Source organism: Camellia sinensis, chromosome 14 (genome assembly GCF_055761805.1).
Source record: "Camellia sinensis isolate YWXY chromosome 14, ASM5576180v1, whole genome shotgun sequence".
Classification (NCBI taxonomy): Eukaryota; Viridiplantae; Streptophyta; class Magnoliopsida; order Ericales; family Theaceae; genus Camellia; species Camellia sinensis.
The window spans coordinates 115076824-115092307 of NC_138974.1; the positions used below are offsets into that span (position 1 = coordinate 115076824).

Genomic DNA, 15484 nt, shown 5'->3' on the forward strand with positions numbered 1-15484 from the left:
GGTTCTCATCTTGAACCTCATCTATGGCAGCAATTGACTCGTAAGCCGGCATAAATTTCTGGTCGATAATGACTGGACGCATCCGGACTCCAAACGGGATGTCTATCATGGAAGATAGAGTTGCTAGTGAATCTGCGAACCTGTTGTTTTCTCTTGACAGATGAGCGAAGTTTAACTTGTCAAATCAAGGAATTAACAAATCCAAGATCTGGTGATACATAATCATCTTTTCTTCTTTGACTTTCCAATCTCCTTTCGCTTGAGATACAACAAGGTTCGAGTCCCCGATGATGTCCAACCGTTTTGCTCCTAGTTCCAAGACTGCTTCTAAACCGGCAATGCATGCCTCATATTCTGCTTCGTTGTTCGAGACTTTGAACCGGAGTTTGAAGGCTAGAGGGATACGGGAATTGTCGGGTGCTATCAGCAACACTCCTATCCCATACCCGTACTGGTTGGACGCTCCGTCAAAATACATCGTCCAAAACTCGTCATCGATATGAAAAATGGCCTCATCTGGGAATAAGTACTCAACTGCTTCACCTCCTTCCACTGGATGATCGGCTAAGAACTCTACTACTGCTTTTCCCTTAACTGACTTGCGCGTCACATATTTTAGATCGAATTCGAAAAGCAACAGTAACCAACGAGCTAGCCTACCCATAAGTGTCGGTTTCTCAAAGAGATATTTGATGGGATCTAATCTCGAAACCAACATTACAGAGTGAGCTAACAGGTAGTGCCGCAGCTTCTTGGTAGCCCATACCAAGGCTAAGCAAGCCTTCTCCAATGGTGTGTAGCGAGTCTCATACTCTAGCATCTTCTTGCTCAGATAGTAGATGGCCCTCTCCACTTTGTCCTCTGATTCCTGCGCGAGCATGCAACCCATTGTGGTCTCAGTTATTGAAAGGTACAATATCAACGGTCTCCCCGGCTCTGGCGGTGACAACACGGGTGGGTTCTGTAAATATTCCTTGATCTGTTCAAAAACAGCTTGGCATCGGCCGTCCCACTGGAATTTCTTTCCTTTCTTCAGGAGACCAAAAAGTGGTTCACAAGTCAAGGTTAATTTTGAGATAAACCATCTTATGAATTGCACTTTACCCAGAAAGCCCCACACCTCCTTTTCAGTCCTTGGTGGTGGCATTTCTATGATGGCCTTGATTTTGGAAGGGTCGACTTCGATAGCTCTCTGTGTAATCAGAAACCCCAACATTTTCCCTGCTGTAACACCGAACGTACACTTCTGAGGATTCAGCCGCAACCAAATTCTCTGATCCTTTGAAAGAACTTTTGCAAGGTGGTGTAGTGGCCATCTCTTTCTTTGGACTTGACAATCATGTCGTCCACATACACCTTAACCTCTTTGTGGATCATGTCGTGCAATATTGTGGTCGCGGCCCGTTGATATGTAGCTCCAGCGTTCTTTAGCCCAAATGGCATCACTCTGTAGCAGTAGGTCCCCCACGGGGTGGTGAATGCAGTCTTTTCCCGGTCTTTAGGTGCCATCACTATCTGATTATAGCCTGAGAAGCCATCCATGAACGAAAGCAAAGCATGCCCCGCTGTGAAGTCCACCAACTCATCAATATGAGGCAAGGGAAAGTCGTCCTTTAGACTGGCTCTGTTCAAGTCCATGAAATCCACGCATACCCAGATCCTGACATCCTTCTTCGGCACTGGAACAATGTTAGCCAATCAAGTTGGGTATTCGGATACCAGTAGGAAACCTGCGTCAATTTGCTTGGTGACTTCTTCCTTAATCTTGAGGGCCCAGTCTGGGCGGATCCTTCTGAGTTTTTGTTTAATGGGTCGGGCCTCGAGGTCAAGAGGGATCTGGTGCTGTACGATCTCAGGATCGATTCCAGGCATGTCTTCGTAGGACCAGGCGAAAACGTCTTTGAAATCTTTTAATAAAGCGACTAAGCGCTCGCGTTCCTCCGAAGACAACGTGGACCCGATCTGGACCAGTCGCGGGTCCTCCTCAGTACCAATATTCACAGTAGTGATTTCATCCATTAAGGGTTTAACGAATCTTTCCTGCTCTTGTTCAATTAAACGTTGCAAAACCGGAGGAATTTCTTCCTTGTCGTTTTCATCAAAATTTTAAAAGTCTGAGTTAATGCAATAAATCAAAGGCACAGAAAAGTACTCAGAAACCACAGCCACATCATTCTCATTAAGCACATCCAAATCGTCCGATTCTTCGGTTACAACAGACACAAAAGAGAAAGAAAAAGACGACTTGGACAGGACTGTGGTATCTGGGTTATCATCCCCAGGAATACCGGACTCAAACTCAGTCGAGCTGGAACCTGATTCCGACTCAACAGATTTGGAGGAATCAGATTCCGGCTCACTACCTGACTCGGTGCTGCTTGACAAAAATCCCTCTTCATATTGCCAAATGAGAGAGGGTGCGATAGATGCATCCAAAATGTTTGCTGGTAGGCCCGCAGCCGTTCCATTCTGATCACGTATACCGAGAAGTTATCCCCCAAGCACTCTGTTCGATCGAAGGATCTAAAAGTAGACACGCCAGCGCTACCCCCATTTCACTTTCGGCGTCCTCAGACTCCACTTTCTTGCTCTACTCAACCTCAGCTAATGGGTCTATCTGCTCTTCGGCAACATCATCCCCGGATAACTATAGGTCAAAGAAAATCTTAAAACCTGGCACACGCTTCCTCTCCGCGTTCAGCCACGGCTCTGGGAAGCCACAAAACAGAAAGTCCTCCCCCTCCCGGACGAAGCGTCCGTTTAAGGTACCCTGAATGGGCCGGTGCATTAAGTCAAAAGGCTTCCCTACCTTCATCGCTCTGGCTCTCCCAGCCATCTCCTTACCCTTCCTTATCCAATCCTCTTTGGTGGGCAGATAACCCGAGCCAAAAGTATGTGGGTTGTGTGGCACCTCGGCCAATGCTGCGACGCCTTTCCGGCCGCTCTTTCCCAATCCCATCCCGGGGATGTGTTGAAGTTTGTTCATGAGGTATACTGATTGAGCACTGACATACACCCCTTCATTAACAGCTAAGATGTTCTGCACGACCCGGGCCTCAGCTAGGGTAAAACCGGATAAGAACACATCCTTCATACCGTGCTCAATTTCCAAAACTGGCGTAGATACTTCCGGCGGTGGATGGATCGATGAATTCCCAAAAACGATGGCTACCCCCTTCCCATGGGGGTATTTCACCATCTGATGCAAGGTGGACAAAACTGCTTTCAGCTGGTGCAGCCATGGCCGGCCCAAGAGCATATTGAAAGTTGCAGGAACTTCTAAGACGTGGAAGTCTACCTCGTGCCGTCCCGGCCCAACCTTGGTCTGAATTCTCACTGTCCCCATTACTTCTCTGCTGGTGTTGTCATATGCCCGAATCACCTGGGCTGTTGGCACAAAATCTATGGTCTTTAAACCGATTGCATATGCAGTCCTTGCTGGGCACACATTGATGGCGGACCCTGTGTCGACAAGCACCACCGGTATCCATTTGTTTCTGCACTCCACAGAAATGTTGAGTGGCTTGTTATGGTTCGCACCCTCAGGTGGCAATTCTTTGTCGGAGAAAGTCAACATCGGGGTAGCCCCTCCTGGAAAAACTAAGCCCACCAGCTGCTCGGGCATGGTGTCTATTGAGAGCTTGGCCTTGTCCATGGCCGATAAGTCAGCTTGTCGATGCACTTGCGATGCCATAAGCAGTCCCCAGATGGAGATGTCTGCCTGTATCTTTTTCAACTGCTTCAGTATAGCCTCTTCTTCGAGTCGCTTCTCTTTCTGCTTCTCCACCTCCTTATCTTTCCCAGATGCCTCTGGCTGGTCTAGGTGCGGAGGCTTGAAATACCGCCCGCTCTTGGTCATATGATCGACTTCGCTGATATACCAGGTATCATCTGGCTGATTGCTCTCCCAATCCTCATCCGTGTGGGCAAGACATAAATCATCGTCCTCCCACCACATTCTGTCGGCAGCCAACAGACACCTATCTGGCTCTGGTATAATTGCACCCGCAGTACTCTCCGTCCACATGCTCGCAGCATTCTCTATCCTCGTGCACATATCACTTTCAGTCCCCTCAGGGCCCTTAGCTTTCCTGATTCTCTTAGAATCCTCAAACCTTTCTTGTTCCAACTACGTCAGTACAGCTGGTTGTTCAACAATTCCCGCATTCACAATGCCCAAGTCTTAAGCGAAATTCTTAACACCGGCGCTCTCCGACGATTCATTCTGATTTTCAGCCCTTCCGGCCACAACTGATATTCTTGCCCCTGCCAGGCCCCGTTCCAACTGAGCTTCGTCGACAACGTCTGGCAGGTCATCAAGCCACCCGGTGACCTCTGCTGACTCCTCAAAATCTGACCAGTTGACTTCCATGCCCTCTGGCTCCTGTTCATTGAAAAATTGGAGGTTACCAAAGTCCTCTTCCATAGCTGCCAGGTCATCTATCCTCTAACTAGATTCATCCCCCTATATCATACAAAGCTCTGCCCCTGCCAGCAATTCAAAGTTTGGCCCAACCTGGCCCACTGATAGAATGTAGTCACTTGGACTGTATACTTCCTCAGCAAAACTCCCAGATTCCTCAGATCCTGGCTCGACAATCCCATTCTCCCCTAGAATCTTCCCTGTTTTGTCTTTGACGGTCACCACCAATGGTTCGGGTTGGGCTCTAGAGATGTCCAACATGCACAAGTCAGTGCAGTCAGGAAGGAGCACCTCCGGCTTGGGTAGGTGGGTTGGGGTAATATATATGCTGGGATAGTAAAACACGACCCCAGTCTGGATAAAGTTGATTCTTTTAGGAGGTGGAGCTTGGTTGTGCAGTGGGAGAGGGTTTGTTGTGACATTGGGTTTTTCTGGAGGCACAATCACCTGCTTGTCAACGAGATCTTGAATCTCATGACGCAATCTAAAACATTGGTCAGTGTCGTGACCATCTTGTTGGTGATATGCACAGTATTTTGTTGGGTTATGAGAGGGAGGGAGTGGATTTGGCAATGGCCTCGGCTCCAGGGGCTTTAAGTGCCCTTTCCTGATTAATACCCCTAGAGCCTTGGACAGGGGCATATATAGTGGGGTGACGGCTCTCTGGCCTCGAGGTTGGAATTTGGTGGTTTGTGTGTTGCTTCCGGACGCACCGGAGAAAGGTGTAGCTGCCATGGGTCTTGGAGGGGGGATGGTGGTGACCATGCTTACCTCCGATGCTCTAGCATTTGCGGCATTACTGGTGCCTGTGTTGTTGTTGCGGTTGAAGGTTCTTCGGGGTTGCTCTCTATCTTGGTCATTCAGACCTTGTTTCATAGCATCCTCTATTTGTACCCCCATATCGTGCAAATCTGAAAAGGTAGGGAAGGGGAGCACAATCATTTTCTACATTAGTTTTGGCTGGAGATTGCGCACAATCATCCGGATTTGATCTTTATCTGTAGGCCTTAGGGTCATCATTGAGGCCTTCGCCCTCCACCGGGCCACAAAATCCGAAAAGCTCTCCTTAGGCTCCTGCCTTGTTGTCTCAAGATCACGGGTTGTAATCCCGATTTGAGTGTTATAGGAGTACAGTGCAATGAAAGCCTCGGCCATCTCATCCCAGTTCTGCTTAACATCATCTTCTAATTTTGCATACCAGATAGCGGCCACACCTGACAAGGTCCGGCCGAATAGTGAAAGCTTCTGTGGTCTGGTGAGGCCCATCGGTCGCAGTATATCTGAGAACAGTCGAAGATGGACCATGGGATCCCCAGATCCGTCAAAGCGGTCGATTTGTGGCATCTTGAACCTATCTGGCAGCGTCACAGCCACATCGATATATCCGTCCTCGATGTCTGGGATGGACTTCACCCCCTGGTATTTCTTGAACAACTTCTCGGGCTTGCTCAATTTCAATGCTGTATGGTCTACCTCGAACTCAAAGGGAGAGTCCGGTTGTTTGACAGGCGTAGGTGCCTTGGATAACTGTGGTAGAATCGGGGGCAGAGCCGGCCCCATCGGGATGTCTGTATCTCCCTGGACATTTGGTGCCTCCTCGGGTGCTGGAACTCCTGGTGGGGGAGGAGCTGGGTGTGAAGCAGATGCCCCGGTTTGTTGTTGCAACCTGGCAATTAACTCTGCCTGCTGGGCCATGATCTCGGCTTGTTGTTTGGCAAACTCATCCCGGCGAACAGCGTCCTGTTGCATGGCTCTCATGGTCTCCTGCATCTGGCGCATCATTTCTTCAACTCTTGTCGGTCCCGCCATACTGCCTTGATCTGTTTGAACTACTGGCAGGTCTATCTCTATAGCAACAATTGAGATCTCAATCCGACTGTCCACTGATGGGGTAATCCATTGCTCTGGCAACCTCTGCTCGGATACACTATGTCTTCTCGACCTCCGTCTGATAACTGGGGGTAGGGAATGATACACTAGTTGTCCGTTGACCAGATCCTCAGATCGATGGAGTCGGCGACCTCTTGTCCAGAGTGCTTGGGGAATATCTGCTTGGTCTGAAGCAATTGTGCTAAACTACCCTAGCAAAAAAGATAAATAAAGCAATAATAAGGAAATAAACGAGCAGACAAACGGACAGCATAGTAGCGTAAATAAACACAACACACAGTCGGGTATAATTAACACGCAATTGATACACTGTTCTCAAAGACTGATCGTTATTCCCAAATCACTGTCCCCGAAGCTGAATCTGATACCCGCAGATAACTGATTCTGAAAATACTGAACTGGTGCCTGCAGGCCTGATACCCAAAATACTGAACTGGCGCCTGCAGGCCTGATGCCCAAACTTGTAAACTGATACATGCATTCGTATAGAGACGCACTCTAAAAGCACATAACAAACAAGTGAGAGCCAAAAAAAAACACCCCTATGTTGGGGTAAGGTTTCCCTGTCCTATTTTGTCAGGAACTAGGGTTTCACTACACACGCAGCGGTTTCAAACAACCTATAATCGGGTAAGCAACCTGTCCTAGCTTTGGAATGGTCACTATGGATTCCGAGTATGCACTAGGTCGAATGGTCAAAAAGGGTGCCCCGGTAAAATCGGGGTTTGTGTTCCCGTCGTGGCAGAGCCCGCAACCGGTCAGCCTTATGGCACGCTTCTCAAAGCGAGCCTCCGGCAAACCGTTCAGGAATAGCATACGGCAAATACGGTGTCCTAGGCGTACCAATGCAAATGCAATGCAAAGAAACACACAAGTGTAGTCAAAACCAGATATCATGAGTTCGAGTCAAGTTCTCTAAATCCCCAACTGAGTCGCCAGAAACTGTAGACGTCCTCGAACGCCCCGAGAGGGAAATCCCGTTCTGTTCATTTGGGTTCACTACAGTTCGGACTCAAATTGTCCCGGTTCTTAATCTGATCTTGCAAAGTGCAATGCAAGACTGATAAATCACCAAAGAGTCCAAATCCAGCAAATAGTTTTCGGAAAACAGATTTTTTAGAAAGAAGTGCCAAACATGGACTGTTTTGCCAGATACAGAGTCGCCACCTAAATATTTATTTTGGGAGAATTTAGGAAAGCCTGACTCGTTTGCCTAAGGCCACGTGTCCGTCATCACCAAAGTTGTCTCGGCTTAGGAACTTGGGTACGATTGGGGAAGGTCACTTCGTGAGCACCCCCGCTCGCCCGATCAAAGATCGGCCCCTACTAACCATGATATCTAGTTTTGAAAACGTTATGTGCTCTTATTCCGATTATTAGCCTAGATTTACTATGTGATGCGCACAGCATACAAAAATAGACCGGATCGCCTGAATCGGAACAACACATCTCATGTTTGTTTTGAAAATGGTTTGCTACTCGCAAGTAGCCTTAAAATACATATTTTGCCACCCTCGGGTGGGCTTAGAAAACAAGATGATTTGCCACTCTCAAGTGGGCTTAAAACTCACAATTGATGAATTGTTCCAATCCAAATAACCCAACCTTCACCCACAGGCATTCAGGCAGGTATACCACGTAAGCACGTAGCCTTATGGTAAGCATGCTATCATGGCAGTCACTCACACATATGCAAGGATGCTTAAGCATAAACGCTTACCAAGTACTCCAAGCCAAAACAGAAACTATGTTAGAAATCCATGCATGATCCTAACTATACAGAAATGCCTAATGCAACACATGCAGGAATGCAATTACAATAGGCTCGGCTATTCTAAAGATGGCATGTGATGATGCTACAACTAACACGTATTCAATTTGGAATTGAAATACAAATGCAGTTAGTATGATGCGCCGAGCCCGGTGCATGGAAGACAGATGAATGATGCAAACAAGCAAGCATAAGTATGCTAATTGAAACATGCCCTAATCTAACCATCATAAGCTGGTAAATAAAAGGGAGAAAGATGTGGGGTTGGAAGACATACATCACACGCACGCACACTTATTACAATTGTGCCCTCGTTCGGAGGGTCCGAATAAATAATACAGTCTGAATAATAATTATAGTCTGAATAAGTACAAAACCCTAACTAATTAACAATTTAACTAGGAAGGCAAGTAAATTAGCATGCAAATCCATGGACCGCCTCAGCTCTGTTCCGAATGATGAAAGATGCATGCTCGAGTTGCCTTGCGCGGAAATCCATTGCGATGCCCCGATTTGCCTCTGTTTGCAATTAATGCCGGAATGCTGTGCAAGGCTTTAGAAAGCTGCTGATTTCTGATTTGCGGCAACAGAGAGCAAGAAAGGGGCACAGCAAAGTATTTTCACATATGTATGCATGACTACTCTTCAGGGAGTGTAGTCCTCGATCCTTGTGCCACCAATCACGTATCTCAATGCATGATGGCCGAGGAGTCGAATTGCACGACTCGATGTGAAATGAATGCACATATAAACACAACAAGACCTAAACTCCATCATGGGTAATCCGGAGTGTCAGCGACCGGGAATTGAGACACGTTCCGTCGCTCAGAGTACGAAACGTCCCTCGTTTCCCGTGCTTGGGCTAACTCCTATCCCAAACACAATGCAAATGAGATGGCATACACAGTGCGACTAACATACAACCTAGCATACGCAATGCTATGAAATGACATACACAATGCTCGATGTAACATGGCATACACAATGCTCTAACATGCAACTCAGCATACACAATGCTATGGACCGAAATGGCATACACAATGCACGATGGACTTACACCAACATGAGCGGACCTCAGCCACACTCACATCAGTGGCCATTAGATGAAAATGAGACAACCGAAATGCGTGCACACATGCACAAATACCAAGAATCGAACCTAAGGCATCAAATGCCACTCTACCAAAGCATGGCAAGGGATGAAGGATGGCATGGAATAGCATAAATTACATCTCTGAAACAGCATGAAATACGGTCCCGAAGCATGCAAATATGGCACACAATGCAAGCTAGAGGGCCCGGGTACCGAAACTAGTGAAGTGTGTTACACTAGAGGTACCCAAAGCAACGCACCAAAGGCAAAACCAACCCCAAAAAGACCCTAGGCAGGTCTGAAATAGTGGGAAATTGACCTAAAATGATGACTCGGAATGCAACGAAATGGAGCTCATTCAATGGTCGGTAAATGGGGTATACAAGCCTGACTCTCAAATGCATTTAAAGAGACGAAAACATGGCAATATGGCATTCAAACAAGCTCTGAAATGTGATGAATAATAGGCTCAAAACATGAACACACCTCAGTATATGCATGGAATGGATCTCAAAACTCAAAGCTAAGCATGGACCTTGAACTACAAGCATGCAAAACTAACATCATTCGACCACAAGACCCAAAAATAGAGCTAGGGCAGTCCAAAATAAGCACATTATCAGTTTAAGGCATAGCCAAAATATGCTAGAATCAATGGCCTATAAAGCATGCAAAGAAAGCTAGTGAACCATGAGTTGTTCTACAACTGTATGAAGCATATGAGGGCTCACCCAACCAGCAAAAAACAGAAGTGTTTCATGCCAAAATATGCCCAAATAACCACTGAAACTCAGTCAACACAAGCAAGAATGATGAGCCCCTTTGGAAAGCCATGTGAGAGGTTGTTCTACACATACATGATAGACAGACAAAAGGGAAAAACCACCTCTGGAAATAAGTTATGACAGCCCTAAAACTCACCAAAAAGGCCCTGAAATTAGTCTAGGAAGCATGCAATGAAAGGCCCCTTTGAAAGGCCTTGAATGGGATTGTTCTACACATGCATCATAGACATAAAATATGGCCAAAGGGGCTCCGGACAGAGCTAAGGCAGACCTCAGAGCTAAGGCCTGAAACAAGACTTCAAAGCATGCAAGATGGGGCCCCTTTGGAAGGCCAAAAGGACCAACAAACAAGACAAGGAGAGAGGGGGTCACCCCCCTCTGATTTTAGGGATCAAAGACACTTCTAAGCCACTAAAAATCCACTAGATTTCAGTGGCTAAAAGGGCAAACCAAGGCCAACAAAAATGCTCTAATGCATAGCCTTAAACATGAGGGAATGAAGCATACAAAGGGGAAGGTGACCCCAAACAGAAAAGTGACCTTAATAAAATATCAACAGTGGCTCAAAATAAGACTCTTTTTAGTTTATGACCAATCTCTAAAATGCTCACAAGCAAGGCTAAGACATGATGCAAAATAAGTCTACAAAGAGGGATAGAGCATACAAAGAGGTAGATGGCCTCAAACAGAAAAGTGTCCTCAATCAAACTTCAAGAGGAGCTCAAAACAAGACACTTTTTAGTTTACGGAAAAGTCGAAAAAAGCGTGAAAATAAGGCTAATCAATGGAGCAAAATAATGCAAGAAAAGGGAAAATAGAGACTCACCCTTGAAGAGCAGATTTCTAGCAACTTCTGGACCAAGATGGGAGTTCTTTAACCTTTGAAAATCAGCTCCAAGATGCTTGGATGGATGGTGGAGGTGGTAAGCTATGAGGTGTAGTGCAAACGGTGCAAGAATATTAGGGTTTGGAGCTTGGAATAGTGGGCTATGGAGGGAAGTGTGTGTATGCCTTAAACAAAATTGTTGAACCCTTGCAAATGAAGACAAGCCTCTCCTTTAAAGCTTCTCTTGGAAGCTTCAAATATCCTCTATACATGTCTATGAAGGATGGTCCAAATGCCTCCCAGCTGGCCCAGCTGTGATGCATTCAGAGAGAGCAAAAAGTAAGAAGCAGGCCGACCAGTTCAAGTGATCGGCCGGCCACTCCCCCTGGTCGGCCAGCCAGGGGTCAAAAGGTTCAAGGAAAAATGATGGCCGGCCACCCCAGAAAGGTGGCCTCCCAGATGAGTGCAACACAGCTATATGGTGGAAAACCAGAAAATGTGACCTAGAAGAGAGAAAAACCAGCTTTTTAGCAAAGTTCAAAAGGGTCCAGAAGAATTACTGGTCGGCCTACCCATATTGGTGGCCTCCCAGATGAGCACAACGTAATGGTGGTATGAAAAACCAGAAATTATGGCTCAAAAGTGAGAAAAACTAGCTTTCTGTCAGAAAAATTGGCTAGAGGAGAGAGAAAAAGAGAAAGCTGGTTTCCAAGTGGAAAAGGTGGCCTCCCACCATACTACCACCTCCCTAGCAATGAAAATAGGGTCCCTACCGAAAATGGACCAAGACGGATGCAAAACGAAGGTTCGGGGGCCAAAACGCGCAGTCTGGGGCGCCGAAAATAGGCTGTTAGGCACCGAAAGTGGTGTATAACCACGAAGGTGATCTCCCAGTCCACAGTGTCCTTCCAAAGGGAGGAAACAAGGTGTGTGCCAAAAACCGAAGAAAACAGAGGTAGTTAAGCGGTCCCGAACCGACGCACACGGCTGACAGCTCCGAAAATAAAAAACTGGGCTCCAAACGGGAAAAATGGCCTACGACCACGAAACGTAGCCTACGGCCACTGAGAGATGGTCTACGAGACTTCTCCCTCCCTTCAGGAAGAGAAAACAGAAAAAATAGGACCTGGTTCGCAAACCGAGGCAAAGCACCAAAGAGCCCCGAAGTTCGGGGGCAAGGCTCGCAGCCGAGACTCCGCAACCTCAGAACGAGCACAATATGCAACATCACCGAGCGCTCAGTTGGTGACATCTGAGTCTTAAGGTCGGTCAAAATGGGGTGTCTACACACTTCATTAGCAATGAACACCCCATCTAGGATGTTCCTCCCACCTATGAATGCAGTTTGTGTTTCACCAATGATGGAGGGTAGAACTGGCTTCAATCTATGTGTTAATACTTTAGCCAGAATTTTGTAAAGAGAACTTACAAGACTGATGGGTCTGAATTCAGATAGGCTAGTGGGATTGTCCACTTTGGGAATTAGACTAATAAAAGTGCTATTGATGCCATAGGTTAGTTTGCTATTCGAATGGAAGTCTACAAAAAATTGCATAATCTTAGGCTTCATGACCTTCCAAAATTTCTGGTAGCACAGCAAGTTAAAACCATCAGGGCCTGGACCTTTGTAGTTATTGCAATCCTTAATTGCAGCCAATACCTCAGCTTCACTAAACACTGAGACAAGGTGATGAGAAACATAGTCTGCCCCAATGGTCTTGAATACCCCTCCCAAGACAGGTCTTTTAGCCAAATCCTCCACAAACTGTTTCTTGAAGTGTTGATTGACCTCAAATTTAACCTTGTTAGGATCCTCATAAGACACCCCATGAACTTCAATAGAGTTAATCATGTTCCTGCTCTGTCTGGCATTGGCAAAAAGATGGAAAAACCTAGTATTCTTATCCCCATTTGGAGTCCACTAGTTCAATTTGGATTTTTGGTGCCAAATCCACTCCACCATTCTGTGCAGCTTCCACATCTCTCCTCTAACCACTCTTCTTCTTGCCATTTCAACTTCAACCAGAGCTCTTTCTTCTGCCAAGATATCAAATGCATGTAATTCCTCCTCTAAAATTTTGAGCTTGGATGAGACATTACCAAATACCTCAACATTCCATTTCTTTAATTCTAGCTTTAGATGCTTTAGTTTTTGAACAAGTATGAAGCCAGCCCATCCAGTGACAGAAGTGCTGCTCCAGATATCGACAAAGAATTTGGAAAAGCTTAGATGAAGAGTCCAGGCATTTAGAAACCTGAAAGGTTTGGGTCCCAAATCTTTTTTATCTCCCATCATTAATAGAGGACAGTGGTTTGAAATTAATCTAGGCAGCCCCCATAGCTTCATTCTGAAATTAATCAGCCACTCAGGACCAAGCAGAACTCTATCTATACGGCTCCATTTCTTAGATTCTTGAGCATTACACCAAGTGTGTTTCCTTCCATGAAGAGGTAAATCATTGAGCTCACACTTCCCAATTAACTCATTAAGATGATGCATCACCATATCCCTCCTAGAGCAGCCTACCATTTTCTCCTATGTGCCTAATTTCATTAAAGTCCCCACCCATACACCAAGGAGCAGGGAAATGGTCTTTAAGCTTGAGGATATCAACCCATAGAGTTGATCTAGCACTGATATCATTTGGTGCATATATGTTGATCAAAACATAATCAAAAGAGTTGTACAAGGAGCCAGATGTACCTCCTATTACAACAGCAACCAGAGAGTTGCAAGACACCAGGGTCCCAGATACATAGAAGCCCACCAGCAGAGCCTTCAGGATCCACAGACATGTATTCCATATTTCTGCATCCCCAAAGCCTTCTAACAGCATTATCAGAAACCACTGCTTTCTTAATCTCTTGAAGGAAAACAATATCAACATGCTTGTCTTTTATAAGACTTTTGATTCTGCCATTCTTTTCAGGTTTACCCAAACCCCTAATATTCCAAGATAATAGCTTCATAAGTAAACATAATAATACACTCAAGTCACCCATCTGCAGTGTTTTATTTCTGAGCCTTCCCCTCTTTAGTGATTCTGGCTTTATCCTTCAACTCTAGGTAAATTATCTTGTTTAAAACCACATCCTTCTCACCGTTGTGGTTAACACCTAATGATTTCCCCAATTGTATAGTAGCTTTGGCTTCTTCAAGAAGATAGTTGTTCGAAGATAAGCCACTTTCAGATAGATCAGACTAAGCAAAGGTAGAAGCTGCCGGTCTAAAAATGACAGACTTGGAGGAATGCTTATGAGTTGCTGCAGTTCTGAAGCCATGGAATCTAGCAAAGCTAGTGAATCCCTCTATATGAGCCTTCTTCTTCCCTTTTTTCCTCTCAGTTTGCAGTGGTTCTGGATAAGGAATAATAGATTTAACTTGGGCTGTTTGATTGAGATTTACTAAACTTATTCCATTTGGCCCTAACTTGTTTGAATGCCCAGCAGATTGCAAAAGGGCCATATGACCAGATTCAATGGGCCTATTAAAGAGCCACTAGCTAGGGACCTGTTCGGTACATGGGCCAAATAAACCTCCATGTTGATACCAGGCCCAATGCCAAGCCCAAGGCCATCAATAAGTTCGTTGGCTAAAATAACGTCCAAATTTATACCAGGCCCAAATCCATCTCTAGATTTGCCAGATGAAGGAGCTTGCTGAACACACCTCAATCTGTTATCATTATTTTTTAAAATTTTTCTTTGACCCTTCCATCAAAGTCCCCTCAACACATTCTCCCTTTGTCCTGATGAAGCCTCCATCACAGAGAGTCTCTTCAACCACAGTTCCTATTTCCTCCCCTATGTGACTGCAACTAGGCTCTTTCCTTTGTTCAATCTCGCTTGTGCAAACCAGGTCAGTACCTAACAAAGCTCTCATTTGTGCCACCTCATCACCATCGTTTTTGTCTTTGACAGCTGCCTCTGGAGTGTTTCTACCCTCCTCACTGTAACTGGTTTCTGTGAAGTTGGAGTCTTCCATTCCTCATAGCTTTAACCCACCAGAATTTGCTAAATGATCTTCGCATACAAGAATGGAATAAGAAATGCCCTCACACTCCAAAAAAATGGTTTTGTTGAAAAAGATTTAGGATGACAAATATCACCATCTAGGTTGAGAATGGTACCCCATACCTTACCAATGTTGTTAAGTGTATTCCTATTCCAGAGATGTAGGGTTATACCATAGCACCTCAACCAAACACACCTTTCCTGCTGCAGAAGAAGATTTGGCTTCCAAACCATCACAAATTGGCTCCAATCCTTGAACCACTCTCTAATCTTGCTAATGTTTGACTATAGTTCATTGCTAGATTTAAAAGATAGTATTATATCTCGACCTCCCCATTTCCTGACTTCTACTTTCTCCAACCCTTTCTCTTTCAGAGCTTTCAAAATGCTGTGTGTGATATACTCTGTGTTAAATCTAACTATTGCACTATCATAGAGCCAACCATTGCCCTCTTCATTAACTTTTTATAGTTATACTTGAGTTCCTAACCAAAACAGAGGTATCTCTTTTTAGTACTTCAGCAAAAGATCTGTGGCCCACATATGCAGCATTGCCCCTGATATTAGTTGTATGCAAGCTCCTTTTGGTATCCTGAGACTTTCTCTTGCTCTGTTCAGATCTATTATTCCTATCATAGGTAGCCATTTTAACCATAAGCATCATATCATCCACGAAAAGGTC

General features: G+C 45.5%; 1 pseudogene across 1 annotated transcript in view; it reads right to left on the bottom strand.

The window, feature by feature from the left end:
• Window positions 1-15484, bottom strand: part of LOC114256409 (xanthine dehydrogenase 1-like) — a 182033-nt pseudogene that overhangs the window by 137849 nt on the left and 28700 nt on the right. The window lies entirely within an intron of this gene.